The sequence below is a fragment of the Gossypium raimondii genome, chromosome 5 (assembly GCF_025698545.1).
Source record: "Gossypium raimondii isolate GPD5lz chromosome 5, ASM2569854v1, whole genome shotgun sequence".
NCBI lineage: Eukaryota > Viridiplantae > Streptophyta > Magnoliopsida > Malvales > Malvaceae > Gossypium > Gossypium raimondii.
The window spans coordinates 40251960-40265099 of NC_068569.1; positions in this window are offsets into that span (position 1 = coordinate 40251960).

Here is a 13140-nt window from a genome sequence, read left to right on the forward strand (position 1 = left end):
AGATGTAGGGAAAAAAGAAAAAAAGGGACAATTTGGCTATGGAGGCAGAGAAAAATAAAACAAAAAGGAAAGATGGTAGAGGAGGAAAAGAGTAATGACAAAATTGTTGGAGGGATTCTGGGAAAGAGATGAAACTGAATTTGGAAAAAAAATTAATTAATATCGGATATTCCCTCAATCCCACATTTTTCTCCTAAAATCACTCCCCCACTCCCATAACTGTCCACTAGCATCAGACTTTTACTAACACACAAACACCTACACAGCATCAAGCAAAAATATATCCCCCTTGCTGGCGCAGGGACTTAAACTTCAGTCCTCTTGCAACATTAACATTCCACCAAACCACTAGACCAGCAGGCTCATTCTGACATATTTTACCATCATATATTTATAAGCCTACTGATTAAAGATAGGGGTTTATTCAATTAAAAACAAAAAATTGCCCAAGAAAAGGCTTGAACTTGGGACCTCCCTAACACTCCTAGAACACATTACCACTAAAGCTGACAGATATTTGTGTCACAAACATACAAAAATAAATACATAAAGGATTTTAATTTTTGGGGCGTTACAACTCTACCCCCTGAAAGAAAATTTCGGCCTCGAAATTTTACCTGATCAGAACAGATGAGGATATTGCTGTCGTATCACATCCTTTGGCTCCCACGTGGCCTCCTCAGAGCTATGATTAAGCCAAAGAACCTTAACTAATTGGATGGATTTTCTTCTTAAAACCTTTACATCTCGCTCTGATATCTGAACTGGCTCCTCCTCAAAGGTCAGATCTGGCCTAACCTTGATTTCCTCAACAGGAACAATATGCGTGGGATCAGAGCGGTAGCATCTCAATATCGAGATGTGAAAAACATCATGAATCTGATTTAGCTCCGGAGGTAATTCCAACTGGTAGGCAACTAGTCCTACACACTTCAGGATACGATAAGGCCCAATGAATCTAAGGATCAACTTGCCCTTACGACCAAATCTCAGTACCTTCTTCCATGGTGAGACCTTAAGGAAAATAGAGTCTCCCTCAGAATACTCTATTTCACGTCACTTCAGGTCAGCGTAGGACTTCTGCCTATCAGATGTCGCTTTCAGTCGATCCCAAATCAGTCTAACTTTATCCTCAGTATCAGAAACTAGTTTAGGGCCCACAACACGACACTCGCCCAACTCAGTCCAACATGAAGGTGTACGACACCTACGACCATATAATGCCTCGTAGGGTGCCATCTGAATGCTAAACTGATAGCTGTTGTTATAAGAAAATTCTGCTAGCGGTAAGTAATCCTCCCAACTACCTCGAAAATTAATCACGCAACTCCTGAACATGTCCTCCAGTATCTAAACCACCCTCTCAGACTGACCGTCTATCTAAGGATGGAACGCAGTACTGAAGTTCAATATTGTATCCAGAGCTTTATATAGTTTCCTCCAAAACCAAGACGTGAAGCGAGGATCCCTATTAGATATTATTAAAACTGGTACCCCATGCAGTCTCACTGTCTCAGACACATACAATTTAGCCAGCTTCTAGAGAGAGTAGTCAGTACGAACCGGTATGAAGTGAGTGAATTTGGTCAATCGATCCACGATGACCCACACCGAATCCTAATTAGTGGGTGTGAGGGGTAACCCACTAACGAAATCCATAGCTACACGCTTCCACTTCCAAAGCAAAATCTTGACTAGCTGCAACAATCTTGAAAGTAACTAATGCTCAGCCTTAACCTGCAGGCAGGTCAGACACTTAGCCACAAATTCGGTAACCTCTTGCTTAAGACTTGGCCACCATTATAACTCACGAAGGTCACGGTACATCTTATTTCCTCCAGGATGCATAGCATAAGGGCTACTATATGCCTCTCTCAGTATCAGCTGCCTCAATTCAGTATCCTTCGGTACACAAATTCTCCCACAGAAATAGAGCACCCCTTCGCTATTTAATCCAAAATCCTCGATATTCCCACTCTCAACCTGTCGAAAACGAAGACCCAACGACTTATCCTCTATCTGTTTACCCTTAATTTGCTCTATCCACGTTGGTTTAACTTGAAGTTCAGCCAACAAACTACCGTCATTAAATAAATTGAGGCGAGCAAACATTGCCATCAGGTCTCATAGCTCTACAGCTCACTGCGTCGGCCACCACATTAGCCTTACCAGTGTGGTATTTAATAGTACAGTTGTAGTCCTTAAGCAGCTCAATCCATCTACGCTGCCTAAGATTCAGCTCTTTCTGAGTGAGGAGAAGGTACTTGAGGCTCTTGTGATCAGTGTAAATGATACACTTCTCACTATACAAGTAATGCCTCCAGATTTTCAGTGCAAATACCACTACGACCAACTCCAAGTCATGCGTCGGATAATTCACTTTATGAGTCTTAAGCTGAAGAGACGCGTATGCTACCACCTTACCCTCTTGCATTGACGCACATCCTAAACCGACATGTGATGTGTCACTATAAATATTAAACTCCTTTCCAGACTCTGGTTGTATTAGAACAAGGGCCTCAGTCAGTACAGTCTTGAGCTTCTCAAAGCTCTCTTGCTATGAATCAATCTAGTTCAATGGCACACCCTTATGTAGTAGCTTAGTCAAAAGTGCGGCAATCAGAGAAAATGCCTCCACAAAATTCCAATAATACCCTGCTAGTCCTAGAAAACTGCGGATCTCAGATACAGTCTTAGGCTACTTCCAATCTAAGACAACTTAAATCTTTCAAGGATCGACTATAATCCCCTCAGCAGAAACCACATGTCCCAGAAACATTACTTCAAGTAACCAGAACTCACATTTACTAAACTTGGCATACAATTGTTTTTCTCGCAGAATCTGTAGAACCACTCTGAGGTGTTCATCGTGTTCACCCTCAGTTCTCGAATACAACAGTATTTCGTCAATAAATACCACCACGAATCGATCTAGATAGGGCTGAAACACTCGGTTCATCAGATCCATAAAAGTTGCTGGTGCATTCATCAGTCCAAATTACATCATTAGGAACTCGTAATGACCAAACCGAGTCTTAAATGCTGTCTTATGCACATCAGTCTCCTTAACCCTCAATTGATGATATCTCGATCAAAAGTCAATCTTGGAGAAAATCAAATCACCTCGGAACTGATCAAACAGATCGTCTATCCTCGGTAGGGGGTACTTATTCTTTATGGTCAACTTGTTCAATTGCCGGTAATCAATACACATACGCATGGATCCATCTTTTTTTTCACAAACAGAACCGATGCTCCCCACGGAGACACACTAGGGCGGATGAACCCACGATCCAGTAACTCTTGAATCTGAGCCTTAAGCTCCACAAGCTCTTTCAGTGTCATTCTATAGGGAGTGATGGACACCAGAGCTATATTAGGAAGGAGCTCAATCTCGAACTCTACTTCACAATTCGGAGGTAACCCAGGTAGCTCTCCAGGAAAAATGTCTGGAAAGTCCTTAACTGTCCTGATATCCTTAACCAAAGAATCCCTAGAATCTGGAACACTGATGTAAGTCAGATACGCCTCACATCCCTTATGAACCAACTATTCAGCCCTCAATGCAGAAATCACATTTGATAAGTAGTTCCGACGCTCTCCAATTATGACTACCTCGCTTTGTTTCGCAGTTCTCAGTACAACCATTTTCGTGTCACAATCTAAGCTTACTCAGTGTTTAACCAACTAGTCCATTTCTAGTATTAGATTAAATTTCTGAAAAGGTAGTTCCATTAGATCAGCCAAAAAGATAGCTCCTTGAACCTCTAAAGGAACATCTCTAAACAGTTTGTTAACCCTTATTGACTGCCCCAAAGGACTCAGTACAGTGATCTCACTCGTAGTGTCTCAACCAATATACCTAAGTTTTCAGATACGGTACAAGTTATATAGGAATGTGTGGATCATATATCTATAAGTGCAGTATATGGTACATTATAAATAAAGAACATACCTGTAATAATGTACGAAACATCTCCATCCTCTCAGCGACGAGCAGTATAAACTAAAGCCGACTGCATCACATCAGTATGCCCAACACCTCTTCCCGGTGCTCTCTAACCATGACCCAAATCATTACCACCTCTAGTTTGACCCCAGCCTCTCGGTGGCTGATGAACTACTCTTGGTGGCTGTGCAGTATTATTACCCAGAGCTTGCATTTGATCAGACCTCCATGGACACTCTCTAATACAGTGCTCTAGAGAATCGTACCTCAAACATGCCCCAGTTATTTTCCAACACTCGCCCAGATAGCGCCTACCACATTCATTACATAGCGGCTGTCCAGTAGCAGCAATGGGAGCCCCAACTCTGACCAGTCCATCAACTCTAACCTTTTTCTCAGGCCTCTGAATGAAACTCGAGGGCTCCGAATCCCTCTTATTCTTGCCTCTCTCTATCATGGTTCTGGCGCTCAGTGCGTTTCACTTCCTCGGCGATCTTCAACTTATCAACCAGTGCAGCAAAATCTCGCTCCTTCTGTAGAGTTATCAGAACCCTTAGATTACCCCTAAGGCCATCCTCAAAGTGAACACATCGCTCATACTCATTCGCCACCATACTACGCGCATATCAGCATAGTTATAAAAACTCGGCCTCATACTCGGCCTCTGATTTGTCTCCCTAAATCAGATTTAGGAACTCCCTTCTACGGGTATTCACATAACTAGCCCCACATACTTCCTCTAGAAAGTGGTATTAAAGAACTCTCAGGTCAGACGATCGGGCTGAGTGCCTTCCTTAATAGTGAGCCACCACTGATACGCCTTATCACGTAGCAGCGATACAACACCCTTTAATTTCTGCTCCGAAGTGCAGTCCAGATCATCCATAATCCTCAGTGTTGCCTCAATCCAATACTCAGCCACATTAGGGGCAACTCCAACAATACCCCTAAAAAGCTCAACTCCGTTAGATCGGAGTCGTTCCGTAACCGACCCATGGCCTCCAACTCCAATATTGGGCCCAACGACCCTCTCTAGAATTCGTACCATGGCTTGGGACATGCGTCATACCCAGCCACACGATCATGAGACCTAGTTTCAGTCACGGGTGAACCCGGTGTCTCACTTGTATCCAAATTAAGCAAGTGGCCAAAAAATGAGAACCCATCTTGGGCACCTCTACGACCTCTACCACGGCCTCTTGTACCCCATCCGCGAGTACCTCTTGTGCTCATTGTCTATTCGTGTTAATCTATTTTTACAATTTATGAAAATAGTATAAAAAATGTAACATTTGTTTTCGTACAACGCAGTGTCTATCGATTTTAGTACAGTATCAGTATACACTAACTTGAGTGTTTTCAGTACAGTCTATCTATAGTAGTTTCAGTATATACGATCTATAAAAGTTTCAGGATATACTATCAAAAATAGTTCCAGAAAACTTACTGGATCGGCGCCGGAGACTCGGTGTACCACACTTTTAGTAAAAACATTTAAAATTCAGTTCTCAGAAATCACATCTTAAAAACCCATATCCACAGCCGAGTTTTGCAACCTAGCTCTAATACACTAAATGTAACACCCCAAACCAGGCTTGGACGTTATGGCCGAATTTGGTGATGTCGCATGGTAGTGTGTTAGGAAATCGTAGCTTTGTTTAAAACATTTTTCGTTTAGATCTCGTCGTTATCTTTTAATAATCCTAAAATCGTGATTCTTATTCAGTCGTCAGCTTTCAAAATATTATGCGTTGCGAAAGATTTCTTTTAAAAACAGTTTGTCTCCCCGTGTGTATTTTGCTAAAACACGTGCATTTCTTTTAAAAACTCATTTTTATCTACCTCTAGCCAATATGAAATATAAAGCAGTATAAAATCCAAATTTTAATCAAAAACTCATAGCGGCAATTATTATAGAAAAATACGCCAAATAAAGCTTTCAAAAACAATAAACATAATTAAATACGAAACAGTAAAAAGGAGTCGTGTGGCCACAGCTGAGTCCTCCGCCACTCCGATCCGCCTAAGTCTGGGGGTTACCTGAACAGAGGAATCAGAAGGGTGAGTTTACGAAAACTCAGTGTGTAATCCCCACATAAACAAACAGACAATATGCAATCATAGTCTGGGCCTAAGCCTATTTCGGTAACAGTTTCAGTTTCAGTTAGGGCCATAGCCCATTTCAATACAGAAGCAGTCATGCATTTGGGCCTTAGCCTATTCTAGTATCAATACTTAGTATAATAACAGATATGCAATATCAAATCCTATCCAGCCAACCTCTACACTCCAACTACATCAAACCCTACACTCCATGTGGGGATATAATCAACCCACCCATCCCTACACTACAAAAAGTATCGAATGCGGCACTAGACAGTAGTTTGCAGCTGAGGTGCCAGTAATTTAGGCTTGAGGCCTTTCAGTACACTACCTCCGAACAATATAACCCCACCCCAATGCAATGCAATATACATATATGACATGCTAAAACAAAATATCATGCATAAATTCAGGGCATACAGTATCAAACCAGTGGGACATCATCATGCTTAATAACATGCATAATCGTATCAGTCATACAGTCATTTCAGTCAATTAGGGGTCTAGGTAAGCTTACTAACCCTACAGTAGGTCCATAGTCGAATCGGGCGACCCGTGCAACCTTAGCAGTCAAACAGTAAAAATGGGCCCACGGCCCATGTTGCATGCCCATGTGGCCCAGACGGCCCAGCCCATGAATCGCACATGGCCAGCCTCGTCGATCACACGGCCTACCACACGGGCGATCGCACGTCCGTGTGGCGTTAACAATCACATTTTTCAGCTTTTCATCAATTTCAGTTTTCAGAGTTCTGTTTGCACACCTGACACGATTTTTGGGACGTAATGCTCCTGAGATAAACACACCTAAAACAAATGGCAATTCCATGCCCAACATTAGTCACACTTAGAACTAATACCACTAAAACAACAACAATCGAACTTCATTTATGTTGCTTACCCCCACTGCTCCAACAAGATGTAGCCTACGATTCCGCAGGTAAACCAAGTTCGATGCGATTTGATGCTGTCAAATCAAAATTCGACACAACGGAGGGTTAGGAACTTATGACAATTAAACAAATGAAATTTCCCAAATCAATTAAGGCATAACCCTCTTACCAAAAGACTTACCCACCGACGTAGCCAACATTGAAAAGACAGAAGACTGATTAAGGAAGAAATCGACAGAAAAGAGAGGATGTGGGGGAGTTTCAGTAGAAACAAGGAGAAGCAATCGCTAACAGAGAAGAGAAGAGATTTCTGCAGCAACACAAGGAGATTGTAGTCAAGAGAAAAAGAAACAAAAGATGTGGGGAAAAGAGAAAAAAAAGGGACAGAATTCAGCTATGGAGGCAGAGAAAAATAAAACAAAAAGGAAAGATGGTAGAGGAGGAAGAGAGTAATGTTAGAATTGTTGGAAAGATTCTGGGAAAAAGATGAAACTGAATTTTAGAAAAGAATTAATTAAAATTAGATATTCCCTCAATCCCACATTTTTCTCCTAAAATCACTCCCCCACTCCCATAACTGTCCACTAGGATCAGACTATTATTAACATACAAACAACTACACAGCATCAAGCAAAAATATATCCCCCCATTGCTAGCGCAGGGACTTGATATCTAGTCCTCTTGCAACATTAACACTCCACCAAACCACTAGACTAGCAAGCCCATTCTAATATATTTTACCATCATATATTTATAAGCCTACTGATTAAAGATAGGGGTTTATTCAATTAAAAATAAAAATTTGCCCAAGCAAAGGCTTGAACTTGGGACCTCCCAAATACTCCCAAAACACATAACCACTAAAGCTGACAGATATTTGTGTCACAAACATACAAAAATAAATATATAAGGGATTTTAGGGCGTTACATTTAATAATTAATTTAATTTAATACTTATCTTGATAGTATTTTATTAATTTATTATTAAAGTGATTATCTTAATATTAAATTAAATTTAATAGATTTAATATTAATTTAATATTAAAGTGATTACGTTTGATCTTAGTTAAACTCTTTAAACTCTCCTTATATAAAAAAAGTCCACGAGTTTAGAGAAAATTCTCGAAAAATTATTTCAAAATATTTCTAAATATAATTTTCTTATTTACAACTAGGCCCAAAAGTTTAGAGAAATTATGAAATTACCTCACTAATAATTTTGTGGAAAAACAATTTTATTCAAGTGAGCCCACACTTGGTATTTGTTTTTCTATTTCTCAAAATAAACTTCAATATATTTCATATTAAATAATTTTCTTAACCCAATTCTAATTCGCTAAAATTATGATGACTTTACATTAAAAGAATCTATGAGAAAATATATTTAATATTTTCGCATTCAATGATTCACTATGACCAAATGACTTATATCCATTTTCAAACTTAATGTAATTGAAAAACATAAATTTATTTTTAGGTCATTTTCATTTTCATTTTCATTTTCATTTTCCATTTTCCATTTTCATTTTCATTTTGGAGAAAACCACATTCATTTCTAAATGATTCATATTTCTCTATTTCATCATTTCTATTCATTTCTACTCATTTGATTCAACATGTAATTCATTTCTGGTTTCAATAAGCTAGCGGAAAGACCGATTGGACATATGTAGTTGAGGCTCAAATGATTTATAATTAAGTTTCAACTTTTCACCTGTTAATTATAAACTTATTTAGTCACGAAGTCATTCCATTATAGTATGGTGATTGAACTCTCCCCAACGACATACCATTACAAAAGTAACTCGATTAGTGCTCGTCCAATGACCTTGTTATAAGTGTTACCCTCATAGGATATCCCTAATCTCTTTGGGATAATATCCATTCCTTCATGAAAAGTCAATCACTATCAAATAGTGATCAAGTCATTCATCAAAAAGACGAACAACCCGCGGTCACGTTTACTTTTCATCAACCATGATGCCAATGAAATGATACCCATTTCTCAGTCTATGAATTCTACTGTTGTGAATGACGCTACATACTGCAGAAGTCGTACACCCAATGCACCAACTTTCGATTTCTTATCTATTCAAACTTAGTCTTTTACTTACATCACAGTATACGAGTCATTAATACTTGGTCCATCATCCATTTAGGATTTAGGTATGTCACATTATAAACATCACAAGTCGATAAATCCATTAATAGATTAATAATCTATTCTTCTTGGGTCCAGTTTGATATACTGTCAGTCCTGTCAATCATATCTATGTCTCTCTCTTCTAGGAGTCACTCGCTTCGATGCCCAAGAAAAAAAAATCTCCTCAATTGGACTTGATAGATGACATATTAGTGTTTCAATCGATTTGCTCATTTCCAATTAGACTAAGGACATGTTTAGGTTCGTCTACTAACATAAGTTTTCTTTTCATATTACGATCTGACCACATAATATCGCTTAGTATTAGTTTAAACATTAAACAACCAATGAGCAACATTTGCTTCCATTTTACTTTGCTTACGAAAATCATATGAGGACAACCATACAAAGTATATTAATGTAATCCATGAATTTGTTTTATTATTCAATTTGTTTAAAAAAATACAAGTTTCCAAACTAATATACTACACTCGAAGCACTAGATCCAACAATTTGAGCAAGAATTGGTTGGGTTGGCTAAAGTAGTGCAACATATTAATCACTATAGCCTCAACTACATACTTGAATAGAGACTCATGAAATCACTACAACAACACTAATTAGCAAATTATAGGGATTTGATTTTCAACTTGAGTACAAGGTAATAAGCCTAAACAAGGTTTTCGATGCACTTTCTCATCGTGACGAAATTGAGGGGCTAGTATATGCAATTTAGTCAACCTCGTGTGTTATTGTTTGATATGATTCAACTAGAAATTCAAAATACTACAGATTTACAACAATTGCGTGAATGAATTGAGAAAGGAGGATTGTGTGACTTATGGTCAGTGCATGGAGGGTTGATCTTATACAAGGAACATGTTTATCTATTATTATTTTCTTCACTAATTTCCTTTGTAATACCCTTACCCAGTCTGGTCGTCGGACCCGAGCTATGAAATGCTACAGTCATAACTAGAGCAGTACGCTTTCAATTCACATCGATTATTTTAAATAAACATGGAATACTTCATAAATACACAAATAATACTCAAATTAAACATAATTCATACAATCGTAGTCAATTCATTTCGTAATTACCAAATACAACATTTCTCTGGCCTTATACAAGCTAATGTAAGCTCCAATATTACCTATGTACTACCCCAAAATTTTCAAGACAACAATTGTATTGTTCCAATAACGTACATGATAAATTTATTAAGAAAAGGGATTGAATGTATTGAAATTTGGTTTGGCAAAAAGAAAAAAGAAGAAAGTAAAATAAAATAATTTATAATTTAGTAAAACTTAGAGGACTAAAAGTGAAAATAGGTTATAAGAAGAAAAGGTGGAATCACAAATAAATATTTTTAACGCGACATAAACAAATAAAAATAAAATATTTATAGGCAAAAATAAAAAATAATGGTATGGACTAAATTAAATAAAATATAAAAGTTTAAGAACTAAAGTATAATTTTACTATTTTTAAAAAATTAATTGACAATTTTTCAATAATTAGTTGATTTTATGAGACATGATCATTACATTATATATTTAATTAATATACTTGGATACACTTGGATGGAAGGAAAGGTAATTAGGAGTAAAATTTGGTACAATTTGATTGGTTGGTGAATTAATGGATTAGTTTTCTTTTGAAGGTTGAACCGTAATTCGAGGTGAAAATATATATATAATTTGAGTCGTCTTTTGGAGAAGGAAGAAAGATTAGAAAAATAATAAAAGAAGATATTTTGATTGGATTATAGTAGTTCTTAGATAAAAGTTTCAATGATTGAATCCTAACCATTGATTTAATCTATTAAATAATAAAATGAACAAATAAAATAGAAAATTAAATTAAATTAAAGAAACAACTAGAAGATAGAAGAGAGTTCATTCTCTTCTCTATAAAAACCCCAATGTGGGGTGTAAAAAAATGGGGGAAAGAACAACGCCCTTGGCCGAATGGGAATGGAAGGAGGAAAAAGAAGAAAAAAATAAAAGGCTTTCATCTTATTTAATTTAGTCCTTTTCATGCAAAATTTAGAGTTTTCATAAAAATTCTTCTACCCCTACAAAAGGTCCTTGCGGTGGGAGGGAGAGGAGGTCTAAGTAAGGCATTTTATTAATTTTGTCACGGAAGAATAAGAGGAAATTTGGTTTGGAGAAAATATTTTAATAGAAGTTAATAGTTTATAAGAGTTTTAATAGAAATCATATGAATTGATTTAAGAGAATTATTTTCCATGTTTATAGAAATGGAAAGATTATCTCTATGAATGGGTGTGTTAATGGATGGGGTTTTGGAATTAATTTATGAAAGATTTAAGCAAGTAATCTAATGGAAATAAATAAAAGTGACTTGATTGCTAAAAGAGAAAATTTAAGAAAGTTTATTGGAGAAAAAACGATAAGTTATTTTATGCATTTAAATCACTTGTTATTGATTATGATTTTGGTTGAATGCAAAGATAAATGTTCTGTGACTAATTCGATGAAAAGATAGAGAATGATTAAATTGAAAATAAGATAAAATAAGAAAAAGGACCTTTTAAGGATGATGAAAGTTTCTGGCTTATAATAATGATAGTAAAAATTGAAATGAGATACCGATTAGTTAAAACATCAAATAATTTAATCATCGGGACTAAATTGATTAAACTGGATTTTTTGAAGTAGTGGACTATTTTATAAATTTTGAAATTTATGGGAGTGTTTATGTGATGTACTAACCAAATTTCACATTAAATAAATCAAAAGAAAATATTTGGTATTTTAGGGATTGAATTGTAAAAAAAAGTCAAGGACTAATATGTAAAACAGTGAAAATTGGACTGTTTGGATAGTTCTGAAAAGTATAAAACTAAAATTAGAGTAAATTGATTCTATAGGGCAATTTACCAATAAAAGCCCTTTTTTTTAAAAATTACCGAAATGGGCCTATTTTTTAATTATTTACCGGAATGGTCATTTTTTCAAGAAATCGCATCCACGTCAGCATCTCGCGTTGACGTGGACACGATTTTGGCCCGCACGTGAACAGTACCCAACGGTCAAAAAAATAAAATATCGGGCCCATTTCGATATATTTTAAAAATATAGAGCTTTTTTGGTATTTTAAAAAAATAAATTTTGAATCTTTTTGTACTTGTATTTATTTTTTAATCAATTAACTCTTCAATATTACATCAATAGCAACAAGTACAAAAAAGATTCAAAATTGTTACTAACAAGATTTGAACCAAGGTACTAAGGAAAAGAGCAAGTATCTTAATCAACTAAGCTAAACTAATTAATTAACATATTACAGAAATACTGTTATTATCTTAATTATATTACTTACGTTTTAACGATTTATCGAACCTATTCCATACATGTGTCAAATCAGAAAAAATAATACAACAATTCTGTAAAAAAATCCGGTGTTTACTTCAAATAAATAAAGAAAATAATGATTTGAATGTTTCAAAATTCAAATTTAAACCGAAAAAATCGAAATTTAGGGGCAAAAAGGATCTTTTTCGACGAAAACTACGGCAAACCGCCTTCGGCTGTTTGTCAGCACGTAGATCTCGAAAAGTTATTCTAAATCAAAAAAAAATCGTCTCAATCGGACAACCGAGCGAAAAGTTATGGCCTTTCAAAGTTTTCCAAGCTAAAAAACACAAAACTGTTCATCCACGTCAGCAAATAGCGTCCTCGTAGGCGCGATTTGTGTCCACGTAAGCAAAGCGCGCTGACGTGGAAGCGATGTTTTGACACGTCCCCTGACATCGCGCTGACGTGGACGCGATTTCGGAGAAAATGGCCCATTCCGGTAAATAATAAAATACTGGGCTTATTTCCGTAAATTTTAAAAAAATAGGGCCTTTTTTGGTAATTTGCCCGATTATGTAAGTGCTCAGATGAATTATTAGAGAAATATTAAACTAATAAATAATAAATGATTTGGTTTAAAATTATTTAATAAAATTTGATTAATAATTTATTAATGGAATAGAAATACGAACAAGCACGGAAAGTACAATAAAATAGAAATTCTA